This window comes from Lutra lutra, chromosome 7, assembly GCF_902655055.1.
Source record: "Lutra lutra chromosome 7, mLutLut1.2, whole genome shotgun sequence".
Taxonomy (NCBI): Eukaryota; Metazoa; Chordata; class Mammalia; order Carnivora; family Mustelidae; genus Lutra; species Lutra lutra.
In genome coordinates, this window is record NC_062284.1 from 105,430,220 (window position 1) to 105,440,517 (window position 10,298).

The 10,298-nt window shown below is 45.0% G+C and overlaps 1 long non-coding RNA gene across 1 annotated transcript in view; it reads right to left on the bottom strand.

Moving 5' to 3' along the window:
- LOC125105062 (uncharacterized) overlaps window positions 1–8,362 on the bottom strand; it is a 78,390-nt gene extending 70,028 nt beyond the window's left edge. Inside the window, exon 1 of the long non-coding RNA XR_007128801.1 lies at window positions 8,217–8,362. This is a non-coding gene — a long non-coding RNA (uncharacterized LOC125105062). The remainder of the gene's footprint in view (window positions 1–8,216) is intronic.
- Window positions 8,363–10,298: the final 1,936 nt, after the last annotated feature.

Here is a 10,298-nt window from a genome sequence, read left to right on the forward strand (position 1 = left end):
GGCCAGCCATATGCTGGGTATATAGACATTGGAACACCTGTAGAATAACTGAATGGACAAATGCCTTCCCAGCACCGTATAAAGTATTATGTTATTTTATACTTTATACTACCAGCCCTGCCCCTGTCACCAAGGCCAGCCACCAGTCCTACCTCTGACCTGCAGATGATTCTGTCTAGGAGTTGCAAAGCATCTATGGGCTAGAAACTCCTTTCCTATATCCCCATACTTCAAGACTTAGGAATCTGTGCCATTCTTTTTCCCCAACTTAAAATTGTACATTTTGCTATCCTGGTTAGAGAGATGGCACTGACTGAAAATATCTTGCCTCAAGAGTGGGTGATATCAGCATCTCATTATCAAAATTTTTCTCCCTGCAAAGCTTTCACATACTTCCAAAGAATGTTCCAGTTTAGTGGTAAGCCCCTTAAAATGCAGGGTTGTAACTAATTATAAGGGAAGAATAACTCTGCTGTAACACTGGGGGCTAGCCCATATAAATTATGATACAGAGTTGAATTTCCTGAAACAAGCTGAATCTTACTTCCAGACCCTGATTCTGTTCTGAATTTATTGTGTCCCTCATTCAGTATCCCAAGCCCTAAAGTCTCACGCATGACACTTACTTCCTTTACTGCGTAACCTGTCTAGAGGTGAGATGACTTTAAGACACCTTTTGAGTTTTATTACCTTTATAGTAATTGTGACCATCTCCCTCCAGCCCAATACAGGATGAAAGGTTCCAAAGGAGATTTTTCCTTTTGTTTCAAGATGAGCCATGTTCAAAATTTCAAGTTTATCAATAGCAACTCACGTGACTCAGTTTCCCAGAGCCAGATACGCTGTTGGGACAAGAGCTTTGGTGAGAAATAGAACCAAGAACCAATGTAACCATGCTCTTGGAAGCCACTGTTTACACTTGTCCTTGAGAACATACCATCCAGGTCAACCAAGGTTGTAGCTCTTAAAATAAAAATGCAGATGGGATTTTTTCTGTTTATTAAGAAATTTCACATGCCTTATTTAATTTGACCTTTCCAAATACCAATGAGATGAGTGGGACAGGTACTGTTACCTGTATTTTAAAAATGCAAAAACTGGGGCACCTGGGTGGCTCAGTCATTAAACATCTGCATTCAGCTTAGATCATGATCCCAGGGTCCTGGGATCAAGCCCTGCATTGGACTCCCAGCTCAGTGGGAAGCTTCCTTCTCCCTCTTTCACTCCCCCTGCTTGCATTCCCTCTCTCTATGTCTCTCTCTCTCTCTGTCAAATAAATAAATAAAATCTTTTTTTAAAAAAGGAAAAATGCAAAAACTGAGATTTACGTTTTGGGAATTGGCTTAAGATCACATACTTAGTAAAAAGATAGACCATGCTTGAATCTGGTCTATTAAAAGCCAGAACTCTGTCCTCTCACTTTTGTGCTAATGCTTCTAATCCCGTCCCCCCAAAACAACCGTAAGCCTCGAAAATAATTGGAAAATTTTTGCTGAAGCCACCCAGCCTCCATTGCTTCTTTTTGCCCAGCAGGGAGAGTTACTCTGCCCTCAGTTCCCACTGTAGTCCCCACAGGCTTTGCATACAATTGGCAACATTAAAGAAAGGGCAGGGTGGGGAGGGTGGAGAAACTAAGTTCCTTTTTCAAATTATCTATCTTTCTTCTATGCAGCTGCTGCTTACTGGAGGCTTCAGCAAAGAGCAGTGGAATTCCTATCCTATTCCTGACGTGACTTTTCATTTCCTGCTAGTCCCCAATCTCTTTTTATTAAGAACATTTCTCCCGCACACAAATTTGTACACTCTCCAAACGTGGAGATGCTCCATGTTGCTTGCTTTGCTATCTGTGATTTTTCTAGCTCCTGGATTTCTTTCTTCCTAGTCCGTAGTGCATAGACTCACCATATGGGGCTTTAGCCTAGCAACGTGCAGCGCAAGGTCCAGCAGCAAGGACAGGTGTAGTGGTCCAGACTGGAGCCACGTGGCAGGGGCAGGAACAAGATGGGCTCCCAAAGAAGGACTGCTGGGGAGAAAGGAGAAGGGCAGGAGGAGAGGGGTTGCCTTTTAAGGGCCACTTCCTGCACATGGTGCCCTGACCTTTATAAACTTCACAAAAAAGATTTTGGTATTGGTGTTTTCCAAGGCATAGGTACCACTGATTGTACCGATCATTTCTAAAGTACATGCACAGTTTTTCTTTACTTTAGGAATGACGGATTTTTTGTTTTCCCCCATGTGTGGCTTTTAAGTTATTACTACTGTTAGGGTATGGAGTCGACCACCCCTCAGTTAGACAGAGAACACTCTCCATAATGCAAGTCACACAGCGAGGTTTATTTCCAGCTGGCTGGGGTCCAACTATCCGCCAGGCACAGCGGGTTTCAACAAGAACCCTGAGCACTCAAAGCCAAGGGTTTATATAGCATTTTCAAGGCACTTCTTCATAGCTACATACATCTCTTGCGCCCCTCTTTGACAGTTTAACTTTTTGTCACCCCAGTGTCACCCTGGCGGTTAAGGGACATTTAGTTTTAGAAGAAATTTCACCTTAATTACATTTCCTTCTGCCTCAGCCTCCTACAGTTTTATAAAGAGGAGGGCGACCTTTGGCCTCGAGGTACTGAGCCATTGAAAAGATGGCCTTTTTGTTGTAAATCACCAGGACATTTGCAAACCAAGGGAGACTCTGGTCTAGCAGGATTGTGATCTCTGCAAGCTAACTATTTGTTTTTCTTCAACATTTGGTCCCTGTGGCGCCATCACCTAACCGCCCTGGTGGTATACACAGTGTCGGCCTGTTAAGGACACTCAGTAAAATGGCTTCCGGGCCTTCAGCATGGCCATTATTATGCTAACCCACTCTTACAGTGCAAGGTGCCGGCTTTTGCTTTGCCAAGATGGCTGTACTTCTGTCAGGGCCAAACCCGAGGTGGGTACAGCCTTGTTTTTCTTGGCCTCCACACCTGGAGCTGGTTTCTGAGACTTGTTTTTAAGTCCCCTGGGGGAAGGGGAGCAGGGACAGTTTAAGGGTTAAACAACAAAGTTATTGTTTAACATCAGTGGAAGCCTCTGGCTAAAATAAAAATATAAAATAGGTCCTTACACTACTTAAAGTAGTAACACTTTTTTTTAATATTTATTTTTCTTTCACTCAACCTATGGAGACTCTTAAATAATGGCAAAAATCACAAAGGCGGTGCATGAATGCCTCAAATTTCGGAAATCCAGCCTTATCTCTTTTGATCTCAAAATGACCCAGCCGGATGAAGGTGGAGTTAGACCCAGGTTACAGAAGAAGAGACTGATTTTCCAAGAGGTTAAGTAGCGCTTCCATGGCAAGCGAGTACCGATATGGTAGGAATTTAACCTCCAGTCTGTCTGGCTCTGTACAGGAGACCCCATCGCCCAGAACCTGCCCCCACCACCTTCCTGACAGAGGTGACCGCTTCTATGGCGGTCACCACACACAGATTCACCACACAGCTTCGGAGTCAGGGTCCACCCCCCAACCCCCCGCCAGTCTCATGGCCAAGGACAAGCCACTTCTCTCCCCTACACCTCACACAAATGGGGATGATAACAAAACCTGATGAGGATTTGTGGCTAAAAGCTGGTAGAATGCCTGGTGCATACATAGTACTCCATAAACATGAGTTACCATTGATATTGTTACCAATGAGAATAAGACCCTTCCAGGCTTTTAGACCGAGGCTGTTGTCAGGGCAGGCTTGGGAAAAGAGCTGGGTTGAGACTCCAACATGGCGGAGGGCCTCAGAGACTCCAGGTGGGAGCCCCCGGGAAAGGTGGGATCTGACCAGGAGAACTGAGGCACTCGCTATGCAGAGGCAGGCCTATGTGGCCAGGGCTCTGGAGCCAGTCTGCCTGACACAAACAACTTATCTGTGCCTCAGTCTCCTCATCTATGGAATGGAAGGATTAACAATAGTCACCTCATAGATTATATATCTTAACTCGAAGTTCATATTTGTGTGCGTTAAGAATTATGTAAATATTAGCTAGTTTTATTGGATCCTCTTTTCTCTCAGAAAAAGCAGGCAGTTGTGGCAGTGATGTCTGCTCAGAAATCCCTGGTGCTGGACCAAGATTTCAGAGCCCCAAGACCCCTTTGGTATTCGTCGTAGGTGTAGCTCACCCTGGTCAGCCTCAAACACACTACCCTGAGAAGGACCAGCAGCCTTGGGGCTCACTTAGAGGCCACATGACAAAGGACTCTGCACCCAATGTCATGTCCAGTGGGACATTTCTAACATCCTCTCTGGTTCCCTCCCTTTTTCAGGAGACCCGTATTTTTAAAAGCATTTGACCCCAAATATTTCTTAATATCTCCAAGTCTCTCTCTCTCTTTTATTATGCAGCTGATCTCCATCCAGAGATACTTAAGAATGCTCAATTATGAGGAACAATGAACACAAAGAAAATCAATAGACCTTGGGTAGTCCTCGCAGCAACCCTAAACAGGAAATAAAAAAGGGATCAAAGACACTCACAGGACAGGTAACTTTATTTAGGGTAGCCTTGATCCCTAGAGAGAACTGGGAGATTAATCTTTTCTAAACATCATGAGCAGTTCTCCTAGTTGGTAGACAATTGAAGTGACAGCAGAAGAAATCAAGGAGCCATTGGGGTGAGGACTGAGGGCAGTGGGAGAATTAGGCTGCCCACCAAGGAGGTGACCAAGGACCCCCCCACCATGACTCAGTGTCTCCTGGGCACTCCCAGTCCTCCACCTTGAACTAGTGCATAAATTATCTCGGGTCCCTGGGGAAAACACTGCTACCCATTCTGCAACGCCCTGGGCAAGGGTGAAGAGTGGGGCTTCCCCGGTAGCTGTCAGGGGGCTGGGGTGGGAGCACAAGGCCCGCAGTGGGCCCTGACGCAGCCTCTGCAGCATGACAAGCCCCTGGGCAGGTGAGTCAGCTGCCTCTGCCTCCCATTCAGAGGCACAGAGCCATGATTTTTCATACTGCTGTCACTTGGCCTGGGCCATGGGACCCATAGTTAGTGAACTGTGGGCACCGGTCTGGCTTCATCATACCCCACAAAAACCGGCACTGAAACCAAACACCACCAATTGGAAAACAAATTGCTTTTAAAAATTCATTGGCTTAGTGGTGGGGTGTAGAGTCCCCATAGAACATACCGAGGACATCCAGAGGAGAAAAAGAAAAGTCCTGGCAAGATGCATTGCAGAGAAGAGAGGAGCTAGAGAGTAAACACATCCCAAGGAGAGAGAATTGAGTTCTGAAACTAACTCGTTGGTCTGTGAAACTACAGGACACCCTGATACCCCTTGGGTCTTTTCTTCTCTCCACTGATTCTTGTCCCCATTCTAGTTTAGCTTCTTTACGGTAGACAGACCTGTGGCTTTATTAAACATTAAAACTAGGCTGGATGGTGTCCCTTACCTGCTTTAAATCTTTCTATACTCTTGGGTCAGAGTGCAAAGTTCTCATCACCAGGCCTGATCAGCCCCCACCTGCCAGCCTTGTCTCCAAATATGCTCCTCTTGCCCAGGATTTCATATCCAACCACACTGCTCTCCTGTCACAGAATGTTTTGCCCCAGAACCTTTGCCCTTACCACTCTCTCCAGCTGGCATGCTTCCTCACATTTGCCAGGTTCATTCTTTTTCATTCTCTAAGGTTCAGCCCTCCTACCAGGTCATCAAGCCCTCCTGTTGTTCATCCCTGTCGCTCCCTATAGGCTCATTTCCTGGCTCTGACCAGTTTGGGCATAATTATCAGTGTCAGTGTCTGTTTAATATCTACCTTCCTCCGGGGACTTGCAAGTTCTGTGAGGGCAGAGACCAGAACTACCTAACGCCTAGCACAGGGTAAGTACTCAGTAAATATTTTTGAGGAAATAAGTAATTAAAGGAATGAGTAGATTGGTCAATCCATCAAAAGCAATTGCAGGATGTGCTTAAGGTTGTACAGCTGGAATCCAAACTCAAGCCTGTCTCAGTCAAAGCTAATACTCTAAAGAACCAAATTGTTACTTACTGGTTTGAAAAGTCTTTGAAGGCAAAAATGAACTATTGGGACTTCATCAAGAAAAAAGCTTTTGGGACACCTAAGTGGCTCAGTCAGTTATTAAGTGTCTGCCATCAGCTCAGGTCATGATCCCAGGGTCCTGGGATCAAGCACCACATGGGGCTCCCTGCTCAGCAGGAAGCCTGCTTCTCCCTCTCTCTCTGCCCCACCCCCTGCTCGTGCTCTATCTCTCTCTCTCTCTCTCTGCCTCTCTTTCCCTGTCACCCTCTCAAATAAATAAATAAAATCTTTAAAAAATGATAAAAAGCTTTTGTCCAGCAAAAGGAAAGAGTTGATAAAATCAAAAGACAACAGACAGAATGGGAGAAGATATTCACAAATGACATATCAGATAAAGGGCTAATATCTAAAATCTATAAAGAACTTATCAAACTCAACACCCAAAGAACAAATAATCCAATCAAGAAATGGGCAGAACACATGAACAGATACTTCTCCAAAGAAGACATACAAATGGCCAATAGACACATGAAAAAATGCTCAACATCACCTGGCATCAGAGAAATACAAATCAAAACCATAATGAGATACCACCTCACACCAGTCAGAATGGCTAAAATCAACAAGTCAGGACACGACAGATGCTGGTGAGGATGCAGAGAAAGGGGAACCCACCTACACTGTTGGTGGGAATACAAACTGATGCAGCCACTCTGAAAACAGGATGGAGGTTACTCAAAAAGTTGAAAATAGAGCTACCCTACAACTCAGCAATTGCACTACAAGCGATTTACACCAAAGATACAAATGTAGTGATCCAAAGGGGCACATGTACCCCAATATTTATAGCAGCAGTGTCCACAACAGCCAAACTATGGATGAGCCTAGATGTCCATCGACAGAAGAATGGGTAAAGAAGATGTGGTATATATATAATGGAATATTACTCAGCCATCAAAAAAGAAGTCATGCCATTTGCAATAATGTGGATGGAACTAGAGGGTATTATGCTAGGTGAAATAAGTCAATCAGAGAAAGACAATTATCATACGATCTCATTCATATGTGGAATTTAAGAAACAAAACAGAATCATAAGGGAAGAGAGAAAAAAATAAAAGAAGACAAAATCAGAGAGGGAGACAAAGCACAATAGACTCTTAATCATAGGAAGAAAACTGAGGTTTTCTGGAGGGGAGGGAGGTGGAGGGATGGGGTAAGTGGGTGATAGACATTAAGGAGGGCATGTGATGTGATGAGCACTGGGTGTTATGTAAGACTGATGAATCACTGACCTCTACCTCTGAAACCAATAATACATTATATGTTAATTAATTGAAATTAAATTTTTAAATGTCCCCCAAAGATAAAATAAAAGTCTGAATTTATGTCTTCATGTTTCAAGATTCTTCAAACAGGAAAAAAAATTCTATCTATATGGTTAATAGAAAGTGTCAAGTGGCCAAGAGTCCAGGGTTACAAGAGGCCAGAGGTCTGGGTGGCCTGCTTGAGATGACAGAGAAGAGTCAAGAAGTATCAATGGGCATCACTCAGGCATCACTTGTAGAGGATGTGGCCTGACCCTGAGTGACTGCTCTAGAGGCAAGAATCTAAGCCCAGGTCAGTCCAGGAAGAGGCCGGGGTGGCTCTGATCAAGACAGGAGTGTCCTGGCCCTAGATGTCCAGTCAGCCCAGTCCATGTCTAAAGTAGGAAAAGGACTCCCTTCTTCAAGACTAAAACCATGAGAAAACTTGGGACTTGCCTCACAGTTCTCCTTTGTGACAAGAAAACAACATGCTCGTAAGGACCCAGATGAAACCTGATGAAGAGCTCGTAAGGACCCAGATGAAACCTTTTGGAGGCACTCCCCACCCCACACGCCTCTCCTACCCTGCTGCTGTCCCCCTAGCAGCTCACGGCACAAAACCTCAGGTTGGTATGTCCTTCTGTTCCTTAAATGTTTGCTGTGCCTCAGTCTTCGTGTCACTGAGTAGGAAAGATGGACAAAGAAAAACCTTCTGGCTCACAGAGCCATGTGGGCTGCTGGAAGCTGGCTGGGTGATCTAGGTGTCTGGGATCCCCAAGGGAGAGCTGGAAACCATTCCCCTAAGGCCATCCCTTCATCTGGGCCTTCTCTCTTGAGTGATTTCTGTTCCACAGAAGTTCTGACCTCTTCCCAGGACAAAAATCAGAATAAACTGACCTTGTTTGCTTTAGGCCATGTGGATTCCTCCAACTCCTCCATGGGGACAGTGGTTTCTAGACAAAGGAGCCAGTCCAGGCTACAGCAGGTCAGGCACACGGCTTTTCTCATGCTTTTGGCATGTAGCTTGCTGGCCTTCAAAGCAGACCCCCCAGGATGAGACAGGCAAGCACAGACAGGGCAGGGAAGGCATGGCCTCCTCCTGGCTCTCGGCTCTTGGCCACATGGCCCAGAGGCGCCTTCCTCATAGCCACCCTGGGGTTGGAGACTCACTGGAGAAAAGGAAGGAAGGGACACAGGCTCAGTAGCAGGTCCCTCTGTGCCATTTCATAGAAGGCAAAAAAAAAAAAAAAAAAAAACACCCAACCAAGCTGCCACCAAACAGATATGAGCCAACTAACCTCTGTGGAGGGAGTCAGCCTGTCTGTTGTCATCATCCACAGAGGGCTCACAGTGGTCCCACAACTGCTTGGGTGCTGGGAAAAGGACAGGCAACACATGGCCTATTTTTGAGGACAGTCAGCTGTCTGCCTGTTCAACTCCCAGAATTTTCATTCACACAGAAATGCTATTCAAGAGTCATTATACTCCAAGATGGAGAGGAATAGGAGACTAAATATCATAGGGTCCCAGGAATACAGCTAGATAGTTATCAAAGCATCCTGAACACCTACAAACTCAATAGGAGATCAAAGAGAAGAACAGCAATTCTAGGAACAAAAAAATGACCACTTTCTGGAAGGTAGGACGTGTGGAGAAGTGAATCCGAGATGATATATAGGAAGATAGACCAAGGTGGGGGAAGGGAGGTTAGGAAGCTCCCAGCAAGTAGTAGAGCAGCAGAGCACAAAATCAGAACTTTCAGAAGTCTGCTCCACTGAGGGACATCGCTCCAGAGGCTAAGTGGGGGGTGGAGCCCTTGCAGGGACAGTGTAGTCTCAGGACCCACAGGGTCACAGAAACACCAGGGGCGTCTGAGTGTAGCAGAGCTCCCAGGTATCAGAGCAGGAAGCAGGCTACAGGGATGGAGCCAAGGAGTGTGCTCTCAGTTTGGGGTTACCTCAAACCATGATCCAAGGCACTGTCAGGTCACTGTTCTTCAAACAGGGACCCCACAAGTGGCAGATCTGAGGAGACCCCCTCCTACCTCTTCCAGGAGGAGCAGTGTGGGAGCACGCAGCAGGAATCTGCTGGGTTTGGAGACTCCAAACGGGGCTAAGTGCCAGAGATAGAAATGCTCAGTCACAGGCCAGGTGAGCTCAGAGCCCCGCCAGAGACCAGGGAGATGGGAAGGAGTGACTGCTTATCTCTGAAGGTGCACTGAGGAGTGGGGCTCTGAGCTCTTGGCTTCTATAGGGCCAGAGATTGGGAGGCCGCCATTTTCATTCCCATCCTCCAAAGCCATACAGAAAGCATTCAGAGAACAAAAGCTACTGAGAGCGAACCCGAGCAGATTACTTAGCCTGGCCCCTGGCAATGGCGGTGTAATTCCATCTTGGACAAAGACATTTGAGAATCACGGCAACAGGTCCCTCCCCCAGAAGATTAGCAAGAACATTCAGCAAAGACCAAGTTCACTAATCAATGAGAACTGTGAAACTCCAGAGCTAGGGGAAAGCAACACAGGGAATTCAATGCTTTTTTCCCATGATCCTTTAGTCTTTCAAAGTTAAATTTTTTTAATTTTGTTTTTTTCTTATTCTATTTTTTAATTTTTCCTCCTTCCTATTTTAACCTTCTTAAATTATTTTATCTTATCAATACCTTTTTTAAGAGTCTTTTTAAATTTTCAGTGTATAGTCATATTCCATCCATTGTATTTAACCTTATTTTTTGTACACATATAGGTTTTTCTTTCTTTGAAATTTTGGGATATAGTTTCTTCTAACAGATCAAAATATACTCTAAATCTAGCGCATGGCTTTGTTCTAGTCTCCATCCTGATCACATTCTTTCCTCTTTTTTTCTTTTTTCAACCAACTTCTTATCTTAACAATCCTTTCTTAGAATCTTTTTTAATTTTCATCTTTACACTCATATTCCATCCCTTCATTGTGTTTACCCAGATATATATATATATAT